The sequence below is a fragment of the Microcaecilia unicolor genome, chromosome 8 (genome assembly GCF_901765095.1).
Source record: "Microcaecilia unicolor chromosome 8, aMicUni1.1, whole genome shotgun sequence".
NCBI classification, from domain to species: domain Eukaryota; kingdom Metazoa; phylum Chordata; class Amphibia; order Gymnophiona; family Siphonopidae; genus Microcaecilia; species Microcaecilia unicolor.
In genome coordinates this window covers 175,915,225-175,930,557 of record NC_044038.1, presented here as the reverse complement: position 1 = coordinate 175,930,557, position 15,333 = coordinate 175,915,225, and the positions used below count along the sequence as shown (strand labels likewise).

The following is a 15,333-nucleotide window of genomic DNA, read 5'->3' as shown; positions in this document are numbered from 1 at the left end:
TTATCCCACGCATGTTTGAATTCCATTACCGTTTTTCCTTTCCACCACCTCCCGCAGGAGAGCATTCCAAGCATCCACCACTCTCTCTGTGAAAAAATACTTCCTGACATTTTTCTTGAGTCTGCCCCCCTTCAATCTCGTGTCATGCCCTCTTGTTCTATCGCCTTCCCATCTCCGGAAAAGATTCGTTTGCGGATTAATACCTTTCAGATATTTGAACGTCTGTATCATATCACCCCTGTTTCTCCTTTCCTCCAGGGTATACATGTTCAGGTCAGCAAATCTCTCCTCATACGTCTTGTAACGCAAATCCCGTACCATTCTCGTAGCTTTTCTTTGCACCGCTTCAATTCTTTTTACAGCCTTAGCAAGATACGGCCTCCAGAACTGAACACAGTACTCCAGGTGGGGCCTAACCAACGACTTATACAGGGGCATTAAAACCTCTTTTCTTCTGCTGGTCACTCCCCTCTCTATAGAGCCTAGCAACCTTTTACTTACGGCCACCGCCTTGTCACACTGTTTCGTCGCCTTCAGATCCTCAGATACTATCACCCCAAGATCCCCAAGATCCCTCTCCCCGTCGGTTCCTATCAGACTCTCCCCGCCTAACACATACGTCTCCCATGGATTACAATTTAGTAAAAAAGTCCCCTCAGTTTCTGACATGTAATTTCTCCTTGATTTCATTTGACAAGCTTTAGTCCATCCAGTATATAAATTATATGCTGTCATGGTTTAAAGCGGTGCTATAGTTTTATCTATATTAAATCTCATCTGACATTCTTTCCTGCTCATTTCCCTACATCCTCTTACAACAGAAATGAATAATTAAGCCATGCATAGCTAATCATAATTATTTGTTACTGGTTTACTATAGATAATACGTATGAGACAAATTTTCAAACAGCCCACGATCATTTGCTCCTCATCTCACCCCCCTGTTTCCTCCCTCATTAAATTCAAAGACTGTGTTTTTATAACTATTTCCGTGATTTTATTCTTGTACATCGTCATTTTTTATTTGGGGTTTCCATCTTATGTGAAACATTTTCAATGGGTGCCCCTAATACAGCAGCTGAACAGCAGAATCAGCTTGCTAATTTTATACCGTTAACTTTGTCCAAATAGTCAGCCACTGCTAACCATTACCGTCAGATCTAGGGAATTGATTTGTGTGGCATCACGTTTTTAGCGCGCGCTAAAATTGTAGGCACGCTAAACGTTAAAAACGCCAGTACATTCCTATGGGAATCTCTAACATTTAGCGTGCCTACAATTTTAGCGTGTGTTAAAAACGTGAGTGTGCCTTAGTAAAAGGGGGCCTAAGATAGCTATTTACCCCCGGATCCTATATAGTACCCCTAGTGTTCAATGCACATTCTATAACAACGTGCATAACTTAATTGACTTAACAAGCTAATCAGTGGTTTTTAACAGCACTTAACAAGCAATAATGAGCACTAATTGGCAATAATTAAAATTTACTCGCACAACTCACTAAGCATATTCTGTAACGCACAACACCTAACTTCTAATGCACGGTGCCAGAAAGGGGCGTGGTTATGGGCAGGGAAATGGGTGTTTTGTGGGTGTTCTAAAATTTACATGCACCGTTACAGAATATGCCCTTCTGGGCCAGATTCTATATATATATATATATATATATGGGGGGGGGGGGGGGAGGGGGCAAGTATTGGAAGGATATATGTGCATAATTTAATTGGTGTAATGAGTCAATCAGCATTTTTAACAGCACTTAACAATCAATAATGAGCACTAATCAGAATTTATGTATGGAAATCGCTAAGCGTATTCTATAAAGAACTGTGCTTATATTGTAAAGTGCACAGTTCAAAATAAATGTGAGTAGTTTAAACTGGGCATATTGGTGGGCATGTTTATGGGCATTTTGTGGGTGTGTCAAAATTTCTGCACGTAATTACTGGATACGGGTCAGTGTGTCTAAATCTACGTGCATGGATTTTCAACAGGTTTTTATTGGCATAAATGGCGTAGGTTTAGGTACTACAGTATCGACTAGGTGTATTCTATAGACTGTGCCTAAATCTTATTGAATACGCTTAAATCAACGTGGATTTTTAGCGCCATATATAGAACCTAGCCCTCTGCGCCTAAATCTATGTGCCAGTATTTACACCACATTTCCCTTGGTGTAAATGGATGCGCTTAGTTCTAGGCACTGGGATATCAACTAAGTGTATTCTATAGACCACGCCTAAATCTACACTCCACTTCTAGAATGCGCTTAGATGGAAATTTATTCCACACGGATTTTTCAGGCACCATATATAGAATCTAGCCCTCATTGCTGAACATTGCACTGTCTAAATTTGAAAGGCCTGCCCCATATACACCCTCTCCTGCCCTCCTTTGTGCTTGACTAAATGTCAGCAATTTTTGTGCAGGTATTAGACACAGCAGAGCGGAAAGGGATTTTTAACTGGTTAGATTAATGTGGTTAAAAGGACAATTCCAGCTGCATCACTCTTTCAAAAACAGAGCCCTGTTTTTGTCTGTTATGGTTAAAATGATAACTAAGATTTATCTACACTAGAGGGTCCTTTTACTAAAGTGCAATAAAATTTTGCACTCACTGTGCAGTAAGAGGGTAATTTTAGGGTCATGTTACTAAGCTGTGGCAAAGACTGGCCTTAGTGCACCTTTTACATGGTTCTTTCCTACGTGGTAAGGCCTTTTATACTGCAGCCCTAAAATGGTTGATTTTGTATTTTTTGGTATTAATAGCCATGCAATATCATTGCCATTTGTGTTGTGGCCATTAAAAAAAAAATTAAAACCATTACTGACACTCGCGTGGTAATCCTGTGCTAACTGTTTAAGGCAGGAATGCTCATTCTCCGCCCCCTGTGAAAAAATAAATAAAACTATTATTAGTGCCCTGATTAGCACATGCTAATTTGGCAGTTACTACAGGACGCCTGAGCGCATCCCACAGTACAATGCAGAAAACAGAAGAGTAGAGTTTATCTTGTTGGGCAGACTGGATGGACCATTCAGGTCTTTATCTGCTGTCATTTACTATGTTACTATGCATATGTTACCTACTCACAAGCTGAGCTTCCTTTAGCTGCTGCCTTGTGCTCCAGATGAGGTATTGAAGAGGCAGTGGCAGACTTCAAATGGAGAAAAAAAGAATGGAGAGATACTAGAATGAGGGGAGGGGGAGGAGGAAAAGAGAGATGAGAGGCTGGAAACTAGGGGGTAAAGGGAAGGCAAGATTCTGGTCACCTGTGTGAGAGCAGGTACGGATGGAAAGGGGAGAAGCTGTGTGTGTGGGGATAGGGGGGGACAAGTATTGGAAGGATAAAGAAATGTTGCCTATCTTTGGGCGATATACAGAGGGGAAGGGGAGAGGTGATGTAGGGCACCTTGTGGAGAGCTAGGGAAGACAAGGGGAGATGCTGGACACAGGATGGGGGCAGGTAAGGAAGTGAAAGAGAGATGCTGGATGGGGTAGGAGATGCTGAGCTATGAGGAGGGAGGATAGTATGGGAGGGGGGGGGGGAAGTTGAAGGTTCACCTAGGACTTCATATACCATTGGGCTGTCTCTGAATGCGCCACTGATATCCCATAGAAAAAAAAAACAAAAACAGGAATTTATTTGCCCTTTCACATTTAGTCAAGAGAATAATGATTTTTTTTAATCAACCACCTTCAAAATACCAGAGGAAAAAAAAGGAAATGGTGTAAGGTTTGGTATAATTAGCCATGACAAGTACAGCTGTGCCAGTCTGCTCCTTTCATAATCATATTCTCAGCTAATCGTTCTACTAATTAGTGACGTTCAAACTTAATTTCTGGCTGTCTTGGAGAATAGCTACAGTCCACTGGAGATTAGAAAAAGGGGGAGGGAGGGGTTGTTGGTGCAGTCCAACCTGGGATATATTTTAATGAGAAAAGAAACAAGGTGCTAACTACTGCAGCAGGCAGAGAATTCCTGTGAGTGGATTCTGCATTGGTACCATGAAGGACACAGAGCTCTCAAAAGCTATTCACAATCCACTGTTGCTCCAATAACAAAGTAGGTTTGTTGGATTTCTTATCTTTTTTACATTTTGACCTGACAAATTCTTGCTGCTCCTTTGTACTTCCAGCTTGATTGGAAAGAGGTCCTGTATCTGGTGCCCTTAGGACTGTTTACCCCAGTAGTTGTCAAACCTGTCTTGGAGGGACCCCTAGCCAGTCAGGTTTTCAGGATATTCCTAATAAATATGTATTAATCCTTATAATGAGCTCCCACTGTTTCTCACTAGTTACAATATATGAATAAAATAACACTTAAGTAACTACTTGTTTATAAGTTTTTACTTTTTTTTATTTATATCAACTGCAAATTTATAAAAATTCTTTCCAACTTTTATGGTTTCTTATGATTTTCATGCATTCATCCATTTACTTACTCTTACATATCTCTTCCACCCTCTCATCTCATTCATCCTCATGTTTCCAAATTGATATTGTACTCAGTTCACCATCCAGAGATCCCTACTGAGAATCCCAACTCGTGTTCAGTCTTCTACTGTATTAGCAGCGATCACACGGTCTCTACAGGGCCTGTTTCACAAAAATGCTGCTAATACGGTATAAGACTGAACACGAGTTAGGATTCTCAGTAGGGATCTCTGGATGGTGAATTGAGTACAATATCAATTTGGAAACATGTTGTGGAATGATATTTCCCATTGGTCTCACTAAGAACAAGCACAACAGTGCTCTTGCGTGTAATTAAAGGGTGTGTTCCCATGGGAGGGACATGGGCGGATCATGAGTGTTCTCCCTATTGCATGAACTTTATAGAATACTAGTAAAAAAGGCCCGTTTCTGTTTGTAAGGAAACGGGCGCTAGCAATGTTTTTTTTTTTTTTTTGGTATCTGTAGAGTTGTTAGTAAAGTGTGTGTGTTTGAGTGTGTGTCACAGTGAGACACAGAGAGTGGAAAAGAGTGTGTGTGTGTGTGTGTGACACAGAGCTACAGTGTGCCAGAGTATGTGTCTGCGCGTGTGCATGACCCCCTCATTCTGTCAGATGTGCAGTTACCCCCACCTTTTGTGTTTGAAGTTCTGGGACCACAGGGGCGAGCAGTGAGTCTGAGTGTGTGTGTGTGTGAGAGTGTGTCTGTCTCTGTGTGTGTGTATTTGTGTGTGTGCATGACCCCTTCCTTCTGTCCGTGTTGCAGGGTCGTCCCCTCCCCCCCCCCATGTGTTTGTATTTTCAGTAACTTTTCCTTGTTTTAATCCTGCGATTGTGCTCTTTTGTCCATGCCCTCCATCCATCCATGTGTAACATTTGTCCTCTCCCCTTTCCCTCTCATTCTGTTCTCTCCCCCCTCTCCATGTGTTTTTGTCTGTCTCCCCTTGAAGTTCCAGGCCCCTCTCTTTTCCTCCCCCCCCCCCCCTGCATGTGAGAGAGAACATGTGTGTGTGTCAGACAGAGAGTGTGTGTGTTTGAGAGTGTGTATCACACAAAGAGTGAAAGACTGTGTGTTGTGTGTGTGTGTATGACCCCTTCCTTCTGTCTGAGGTACAGGGTAGTTCCCCCCCCCCCCCCCCCCCCTGGTTTTTCAGTTCCTTTTCTTTTTTTTTTTTTTATCTCGTGATTGTGCTTTTTTTTTTTTTCCTGCCCTTTCTCTCCCATAAGTGTACCTGCTGTTAGGAAAGTTGGTCCGTCTGCTAGGCTTCAAGCAGCTTGCATTATAGTCGACCCCTGCTGATACGCTGGAGGCTGTCTCTTCACCTTTGTTTTTGTTTTGTTAGTGCGGGTCCAGAGGGCTGTTCAGCTTCCTGCTGCTTGCTGAGGTGCCCGGAGCCTGTGTGTTCACTTTTTTTTGTTTTTTTTTGGTTAGTGCAGGACTGGAGGGCGATTCAGCTTCCTGCAGCTTGCAGTGTGGTCGAGGGCCCCTGCTGAGTTGCCCGGAGGCTCTCTCTTCACCCTTCTGGGTTTTTTTTTTTTTTTTGTTACTGTGGGTCTGGTGCTTTTTTTTTTCTTTTTTTTTGCACGTGCCAGCAGCCAGTTCCTGCGTTCAGCTGTGTTTGTTGACGTCATTGAGTTCGATGCTGCCTAGTAGACCACCTGCTGAGGGAGCCACGGTCCCAAGCATTAGAACGTTGAAGGTGAGTTTTATTATATAGGATTTGCATTTATGCATGCAATTTAGGCGTGACCCTTTACACCAGCCATAGGCCTGGCTTAAGTGAGATGCATTACTGTGTGCTTACACGAGAATTCTACAACAGATCCGGTGTGCAAATGTGCCATTATAGAATTACTAGCTGGGCGCCCAAATTTTAGGCATCTAAGTTTCAGTACTCTTTATGGAATTGACCCCATGTGCGCTATAGGGTTGAATTCTATACATGGCGCCAAAAAAATCATCACAGAAAAAAAGTGCTGTTCTATAAACCCCATTTAAAGTTAGGTGTGGTTTATAGAATAGTGCTTATAGACCGGAATCGTGCCTAACTTTAGCCATGGCCATTTGCACCAACTGAAATGTGGTACAAATGTACACACCTAAATTAGGCACATATACTACTACTACTACTTATCATTTCTATAGCGCTACAAGGCATATGCAGCGCTGTACACCATACACAAAAAGACAGTCCCTGCTCAAAGAGCTTACAATCTAGATAAGACAGGCAGACAGACAGAACAATTAAGGGTAAGGGAATTGACCCTCCCACTTCCACATCCCCTTTTTGTACTCATGCGTAAAATTTAGGTGCAGATCCTGTGCCTACATTTATGTGCATATATTTCAATTACATCTAATTAGTAGCAATAATTGGTTAACAAGCCAATTATTGGTGCTAGTTAGCTCATTATTCAATTAAATTGCGCATGCATATTGGATACGTGCCCAAATTTGAACACACAATTTTAGTGACTTTCATGGACCCTTTTACAAAGTGGCGGGCTTACCACATACCAGTTTGAAGCTACCATTGCCCAACATGGATGCCAGTGGTAGTTCCAGCCTCAGCGTGTGTCATTTCCCATGCTGGAAAAAATAGGACTCAATTTTTTTGCACGGTGTTTATCCGGTGTTAATCAGGAAGAACCACACAATACCCAATTACCACCGGGTTAGTGCCGGAGCTCTTACTGCCACCTAAATGGGTGGCAGTAAGTGCTCCCCTCCGCATGACCACAAAGTAAGAGCAATCTTACTGCATGGCCATGTATTTTTGTAGGTTTTTTACGCGCTGTGGTAAAAAGGGCCTTATCACACGGGAAAAATAGCCGTTGCTGCTACCGAAGGGGCCCTTTTTACTGCAGCTTGGTAAATGGGCCCCTTATAGGATTTGGGAGCATATTCCCTGATCCCCCCCCCCCCCCCAAGCAAACAAAAAAGAAAATATGCTGTCAGTAACTTCTTCCCTTAATCTGGGTAAAATGTTTGCATGCTATTGATCCTCAATCCTGCTTTTTGCTAAACCGAGGGCAATTTATAGAAAAACTAGCCGTTAAGCCAATTAAAATGGGCAAGATTTCCAGGTACCCTCCTCGCCGCCGGTCCCTCCCCCCTCTGTGCCGGGCCCCCCGCACTGACCTGACAGCACCTCTCACCTCCGTGTGAAAGCGCTGCAGGCAGCAGCAGATCACTCTGCTGCTGCCTGCAGTGCTTCCACACAGAGGTGAGAGGCGTTGTCAGGTCAGTGCAGGGGGCCCGATATGGAGGAGGGTGGGAGCGGCAGCTTGGATGGGGGGGAGGGTGGAGGTTGTTGTGCGCGATGTTCATTTCCAGGTGGCAGCATCCGACAGTGACTCCGACTCCGTTTCCCTCTCTGTTCAGCCCTCTGACATCATCATGTCTTAACACGAGGGCGGGACAGAGAGGGAAGTCACTACTGCGCATTTGCAGGTGAGTTGGTCACTTGCCATTTATATGTTTGATGTAAAGTTACCCTGGTGAAGCACTATTTATCTGGATAAATGCTTTAAAATCCATTGTGAACTAAGCCCTATACAGCCAAAGGAGAGCATTAAAAAAAAGTTGGCATCTGATTTTTTTTAAAAGGGAAGAAACCTAAAACAGGAAGTAGAAATCCATGGGTCGGGGCTTTATTTGCTGGTTTAATGGATACACAGTTTTCATCACAGAGTCTGAATGCTACACCCAGGGCTCCCAGCAATTTCCCCCAGTCTGCTACACAAAAAAACCCATATTTCAGCCATGTGATTTCAGGTTTATCATAATGTTTTTATAACACACCTACCATTCAATACTGCCTGAATGTTAAAGCAATAATTGAAGAGCACGCTGGGTTTTCTACCTCTTTTTTGGTTTTTATTCTATGTGTTTTTAAATACTTGTTTTCCATGCTAAATACTAATCATAAGGTTATAACATAGGAAAATGGTTGAGTACATTAATAAGCAGTACTGAATTCAGGGGGCAAATCAGAATAAAGCTACAGGTACCAAATTACTACTCAGGAAAATACTACAAAATCCTGAATTTAAAAACTATTAAGCTAATTTTGCAAGTTACTACATTCTCCTCGAGGGAGAGGGACACCCATTTCTGCAGTGGCAGATAAAGATGTGGACCCCTCCCGGGGAATACAGCTGAATGCAATACTGAAAATGAGGAATGTACTTTTTTTTTAATCACACAGTAGCAACAAGAAATGTGATCTATAAATAATAATAACTTCTGTGAGTCGGATAAAGAGGTTCCGAAATGTCAGCATCACAGAAACAGTAATTTTATCATTTTGAACTGATAATTTGCTCCTTTCATTACTTTGTGGTTTTTCTTCCTTCCTACAGAGAAAATCTGGCTTTGAAGCAGCTTAGCAAGATCAATGGTCTGCAGGGTCGTCTGAATCTGAAGAAAGAAGATTTGTGAACTCGGTATCTCATCTGTAATGACTTCCTTTAACTAACTTTCTGTCGGCCCAATTAAAGGTCATCTCAGACTAGGGATGCGCACTTTAATTTTCAGCACAATTCTATAACTTGGTGCCAAGATGTAGGTGCCACAATGGAACATGCTTACAACCAGATTCTATATATGGTGCCTGAAAATTCCGTGCGGAATAAATTTCCACCTAAGCATATTCTGTAAGCGGCACTTATATTTAGGTGCAGTATACAGAATACGCTTAGTTGATATCACAGCACTTAAAACTACGAGCATCCTTTTACACCAAGGGAAACATGCCGTAAATGCTGGCATGTAGATTTACACGCACAGGGGCATATTCTACAACAGTGCTTGTAAATTTTGGAATGCCCACAAAATGCCCATTTCCTCACCCAAAACCATACCCCTTTTTGGCTGTGTGCATTAGAATTTAGGCACAGTGCGTTATAGAATACGCTTAGCCAGAGAATGTGGTAAAAGCAGTTAGCTTAGCAGGGTTTAAAACAGGTTTGGCTAACTTCCTAAAAGAAAAGTCCATAAGCCATTATTAAGAGGGGGAAAATCCACTGCTTATTTCTAGGATAAGCAGCATAAAATGTAGTGTACTGCTTTGGGATCGTGCCAGGTACTTGTAACCTGGATTGGCCACTGTTGGAGACAGGATGCTGGGCTTGATGGACCTTCGGTCTGTCCTAGTATGGCAACGCTTATATTCTTATGTTCGAGGTATAATGCAGCTTGTGAAGTTCAACACAAGCTGTATTATTTGATTCACATAATAATGAGGTATGTTGCCTGCCTTTGCATCTCACTGATACGTAGACCATGGTAACTTAAACTAATGTACATATGGTAAAATGATGCACAATTTGCTATTTTCTATGCATTAAGGGGCAAAAATGATACATTATTTCCTCAATGCACCTTAGTAACTACCTCCCTGAGGGGCCCTTTTATTAAAGGGCTGTAGGGCTACTACCTTATTGGCACATGGCAAATTGGGCCTAACACAGGAGCCTGGCAGTAGTCCCAGTCTCTGCTGCATACCAACTCCTGTGCAATGCATTTCTATTTTCTAGTGCCAGGGTTTACCCATTGGTAGTCGCACAATGCCGCTCGCTGCCCAGTTACCGCCAGGGCCCTTACCATCTTCTAAATGGGTGGTGGTAAGGGCTCCGCCGGGAAATGGCCACGTGGCAAATGGTTCACTTACCACAGGGCCATTTCCCCTTTTTAAAAAAGAAAGCCTTTTACCAGCTGCGGTAACAGGAAGCCTCAGTGAGCAGATTCCTCAGGGCCCCTTTTACAGCAGCATTGAAAAAAGGGGCCCTGAATTAGTAAACAATTTTAGTACTCCTGTTTCAAGAGAAATGGAAGAAATTTCTCTTACACTGCTGTCAAAACAGTTCAGTCTACGTATGAGGATAGAAAGGCCTGAATTATACGTTCATAGTTTAAGTTACTTAACCTCTGCAATAAACACTTACATCTGTTGCATGAAAATTAGGGCTTAAGCTGTCAGCCTCTGACAACGATCATGAGCGCATATACAGACTTTGATCAATTGATAAGTCTATTTCATTGCAAATGCAATTAGCTTTCAGTGTGCTGGAAACCAATTCAAAGATTAGCGGAGTTTAGTGCTGGTAACACCTTCTATAATTATGACAATTCAGAGAACGCTAGGAGAATATTCTTTCTGACAGCTCTTTGTAAGAAAAATAAATCCACATAAGAATACATAGCAAGAGCTAGTCTTGATTAACACAAGAATTCCTGGAAATGTATTAGAGTTACAAACTTCCCACAGATTCCCTGTGTTGGTTTTATTGTACACACTTGAATGTGCTGTTACTGGGAAAGCAGCTGGAAGAACAGCACAGCTTCTTAAAACTCACATGATTACTTTAAAATCGATACGGAGATATAGTTGCAACAAGGAAATAGAGTTCAGAAGCACAGTCACAGAGAGGTCGATTTTCAAATGGAGTTATGCACTTGCCTGTGGCCATTAAGGGATAATTCTATAACAAGGGACCTACTACAGGTGTTAGTTAAGGCACATATTTTAAGTCTATTCTATAATGAAAAGTAGCTGTTACTTTTCCATAGCACAAATGGTGTGACCACTTCCACCGACCCTGTGCCAGGATTCACAGGATTCTATCATTTACAAGCATATATGTGTGCTCTGCTCAAATTCCATTCATGTGAATGCCCAAAGGCACAGCACATGCCATCGGAGAATGATCCCTACTGTACTTTTCCACTAGATGGTATTCTCTGAAGTCATTTACACGGTGGCGGCCCTACCATTAGGTCACCTGAGGCAGGGGCCTCAGGCAGCACTCTTCCTGGAGCAGCATCTCCCCCCCCCCCCCTCTTTCCTGGGTTTACCTTCTTTTCACGTTTTTCAAAAGGCGGCAGCGACTGCGATTGCTATATGCTGCCTTGCCGCCGGCACTGGCCTCTTCTTTTTACTGTGGTCCGCCTCTCTAATGTAACTTCCTGTTTCCTCAGAGGCAGGCTGCAGTAGAGAAGAGGCTGGTGCCAGCGGCAGGGCAGCGAATAGGAATCGTTGCTGCCGCCACCTTTAGAAAAATGGAAAAAGAAGGTAAACTTGGGAAGGGGGTGGAGGAAGGAAGAGGGAAGATGCCATACTGTGGCTTTGGGGGGTGGCATCTCAACCCTACATCAATCTTGCCTTGGGCCACCCCTACATTTACACACATAATACCCATTTCTAAATACAAACCCTGAGATCTGCTGATAAATTGCTCTTAGAAATTCCGAATTTTTGTGCTGTTAGTTTACTTGGCCTGAGATCTTCTACATTTCAACTAATGGGTCCTTCTTTATGAAACTCATTGCCTGTTGATCTATCAATCAAAAACCGCTAAAGCTATATGTATGGATGGCTGGATGGATGGACAAACAGACAGATGGACTGACTCTCAACAACAGGCAGTATCATCTGAAGCGAAACATACCTAAAAACTAGATATGCAACCCCCAAAAAACTAGATATGTAACCCCCAAATCTGCCTGAGCAACAGGAGGCTCACTAGTGCTCCCCTTATATTTGTGGATGCCCTGATAACCCAACTGGCTGGCAGTTCCCCGGGACATATTTGAGAACCATTGGTTTACTGCACATTAAACAGTGCACGTCATTACTTAGTGGCATACACGATTCACTTAATGGAACAATTGAAATAAAAAGCAAAACAAAAACATTAATACCAAACAACATAAATGAAATGAGAATCTTTCTCCTGTGTGCCCCTCCTATTAGCACTTTCATCTCCCTTATCAAGGTATGAGGGCGGTCTATAGAGACTACACATTGCCCTCTCACCTGCTCAGAGAGACCTGAATGCAGAGATCTAGTCAAAAACTGAGGGCCCTTTGTACTAAGCCGTCTACGTGCTCCTAATGTGCGCCAAAATGGACTTACCACTCAACTACCGCATGACTCTTGCGGTAATTTAATTTTTGACACATGTCCGCAAAATATTTTTTATTTTCTGGCGCGCGTAGCAGATGCTCGCCAAGTGGCACCTGACATGCGTAGGTCATTACCGCACAAATTCTTTACCACTAGATCTATGGCTGGTGGTAAGGTCTGAGACCCAAAATGGATGTGCGGCAATTTTGATTTTGCCGCACATCCATTTTCGGGGGGGGGGGGGGGGAAGAGGCCTTTTTTACAGGCGCGCTGAAAAATAATTCTGCGTGCGCCCATAGCCCGCGTCTACACTGCCACTTTTTACCGCAGTTTAGTAAAAGGACCCCTAACTATTTTGCACCCTAGCCATTGATTAGTTTAGGGTCCAGTTTGGAAAACCTAGGTGCCTTGTGCTGACAATCAGTGTCAGGTGCCTGTTCTCCCCCACCCCCACCACCTTAAATTCGCTTCTGCAATCATCCACTTTTTGGATTTCCTAAACTTAGGTGCCTACTGAATTTAGGCATTCAGCTCTTGTCAGTTTTCAAAAGCTTCTAAATCCTAGAAACAGTCACCCTACAATATTCAGTGGTTCTGTAAAGATACTGTAAACTTAAGCATTCAGTTTAAACCAGGGATTCTCAACCCAAGCCCCGGTATGCACCTAGCCAGTCAGGTATCTAGGACATCCATAATGAATATGTATGAAAGAAATCTGCACCCACTACCTCCATTCTATTCAAACCTATCTCATAGTAACGTACATAGTAATGTGGTACATGATGGCAGATAAAGACCTGTATGATCCATCCAGTCTGCCGAATAAGATAAACTCATTGCATGTGGTATGAAGTAATACATCATACGTATACTTGATTTTGATTTATCCTTGTCATTTTTAGGGCATAGATTGTACAAGTCTACCAGGCACTGGCTTTGTTCTAAAATTTCTGAAGTTGTTGTCAAAGCTCCTGAACAGTTCAGCCCATCCAAATCTATTCAGCCTCAATCAGGGCACAGACCATAGAAGTCTACTCAGCACCAGCTTTCCTACTTAATCTCCACTAAGCTTCTTTGGATCCAATCCTTCTAAACTGAATTTCTTTGTGTTTGCTCCATGTATTATTGAATTCCGTTACCATTTTCATGTCTACCACCTCCCGCAGGAGGGCATTCCAGGTATCTACCACCCTCTCAAACAAAAAATACTTCCTGACATTATTCCTGAGTCGGCCCCCTTTCAGCCTCAATTCATGCCCTCTGCTCCTACCATGCATATTCATTGTGAGTATCCTGACTGTCTGGACGCATCCCAAGGACTGGGTTTAGAACCTCTGGTTTAACGAAATATATAGTGAAATTGTCATTGCTATCTTATCGTTTGAAATTCAATGATGCTAATGAGTCCTCACATCTGGCCTGCTAAGTCCATCTCTGGTGGATATGTCTCCAGAAAGGTAATGGATAGAAAACAAGTGGTAAAGAGGAAAGCTACCGAAACGGCTCATAGTTTCACCACTAGCTCTGTGAGGTCAGACCTGTTGGCTTTCTTTGAGGACTGAGTTTGATGCCCTTTCATTGTAGGAACACTGTTAGGAGATCCACATGAAATATTAATCCTAGAAGAGAGACGTAGATACATATTCTCAAGTGACTGTTGCAATGAACAGTATTTCCATATTCATGGAAGTTCAATTCATTCTATATGGTACCTCTATCCTCTGCTTGAAAAAATCAAGAATATGAATAGCAACATTTTAAAAACTGGATTCCAGCAGGGAAAGCAATGAGCTTTATCAATCAGAGGAGAAGAGTAGAGGAGTACTCATCTATTTCAATGGTTTAGGCCATCAGCCTTCAGGTATGTTGCCAAGGTGATCCACTTAGTTTCCAAGCAAAGGGATGCTGGCTGACTATCTATTTGAGCAGAACTCTCTCCCTGTGGAAAGAAGATTTTCTATAAAGAGATCTGTGTTTCCCCTGCTGTTTTACTTATGAGCAAAAGAAAAGAGCAGCCAATTCAACAGCAAATAAGAAAAGAGAAATGTGAACATTTTCTAAAGAAATAAAGGACAGAGAGAGAGAGAACATAAAAAGGGTTATGAGATATAGATAGAGAGAGAACATATAAGGGTTATGAGAGAGAGAGAGAGAGAACTTATGGTGGGAGAGGATGGAAAGAGAGAGTGAAAGATAACTTAAAATGGACAGAGAGAGAGAGAAAGAAAGAGCAAACATAAAGTGGGGAGAGTGGGAAAGAAAACTTACAAGGGAGAGAGTGATAGAGAACTTACAAGGAGGGAGGAGAGAAAGTGACAGAAAACAAAACATACAAGAGGAGGAGGGAGAGAGATAGAGTGAGTGACAGACTACTTAAAAGGGGAAGAGAAGAGAAAGAGAGAAGAAAGATAGAATGACAGAGAACACCTACCTAATATACAGTATACAGGAAAGTACTAGCTCTCCACTTAAATACTATGAGAATAATGTTATAACAGAGGCACCTACAAAAATTCTCAAAAATGTGTCATTTTTATAAAGGCTAGAATATATTTCCTTCACACTATATACACAGCAGTAAACCCCCCTCCTCCCAGACGCTTACTAATTAACTAGGTAATCAAAATCATAAATGAATGGAACTGAGACTATGCAGTATAAAGGAGTGTAATATAATCACTTCTCACTGCCTTTGAATCTTCATAAAATAAGCTCCCAGAATCAGCCCCCAGCAGTGCACAAAGAAAAAACCTCAGAGAAAGTCCCTCTTGTAGTGCCATACAATCCAGAGCTGGAAAAATGGAGAAAAATCATAAAAGATTTAGAGCCAGCACTCCAGAAAATGAATTGCTAAAAGAGATTTTCCCGGCTCCACCAATGCCGGCCTTCTAACAACCCCTAAATCTGAAGGAAAAACGATTGAAAAATAAACTTAAAAAGAAGAGAAGGATACTATCATGGCATCACA

The 15,333-nt window shown here is 42.3% G+C and overlaps 1 protein-coding gene and 1 long non-coding RNA gene across 3 annotated transcripts in view; both read right to left on the bottom strand.

The window, feature by feature from the left end:
• KCTD16 (potassium channel tetramerization domain containing 16) overlaps positions 1-15,333 on the bottom strand; it is a 152,122-nt gene that overhangs the window by 20,070 nt on the left and 116,719 nt on the right. The window lies entirely within an intron of this gene.
• LOC115476456 lies at positions 1,190-12,495 on the bottom strand. The gene is made up of 4 exons (XR_003943179.1): positions 12,418-12,495; positions 9,894-9,896; positions 7,814-7,818; positions 1,190-1,201 (listed from the first exon to the last, which is right to left on the bottom strand). It is a non-coding gene; the product is annotated as an uncharacterized LOC115476456 (long non-coding RNA).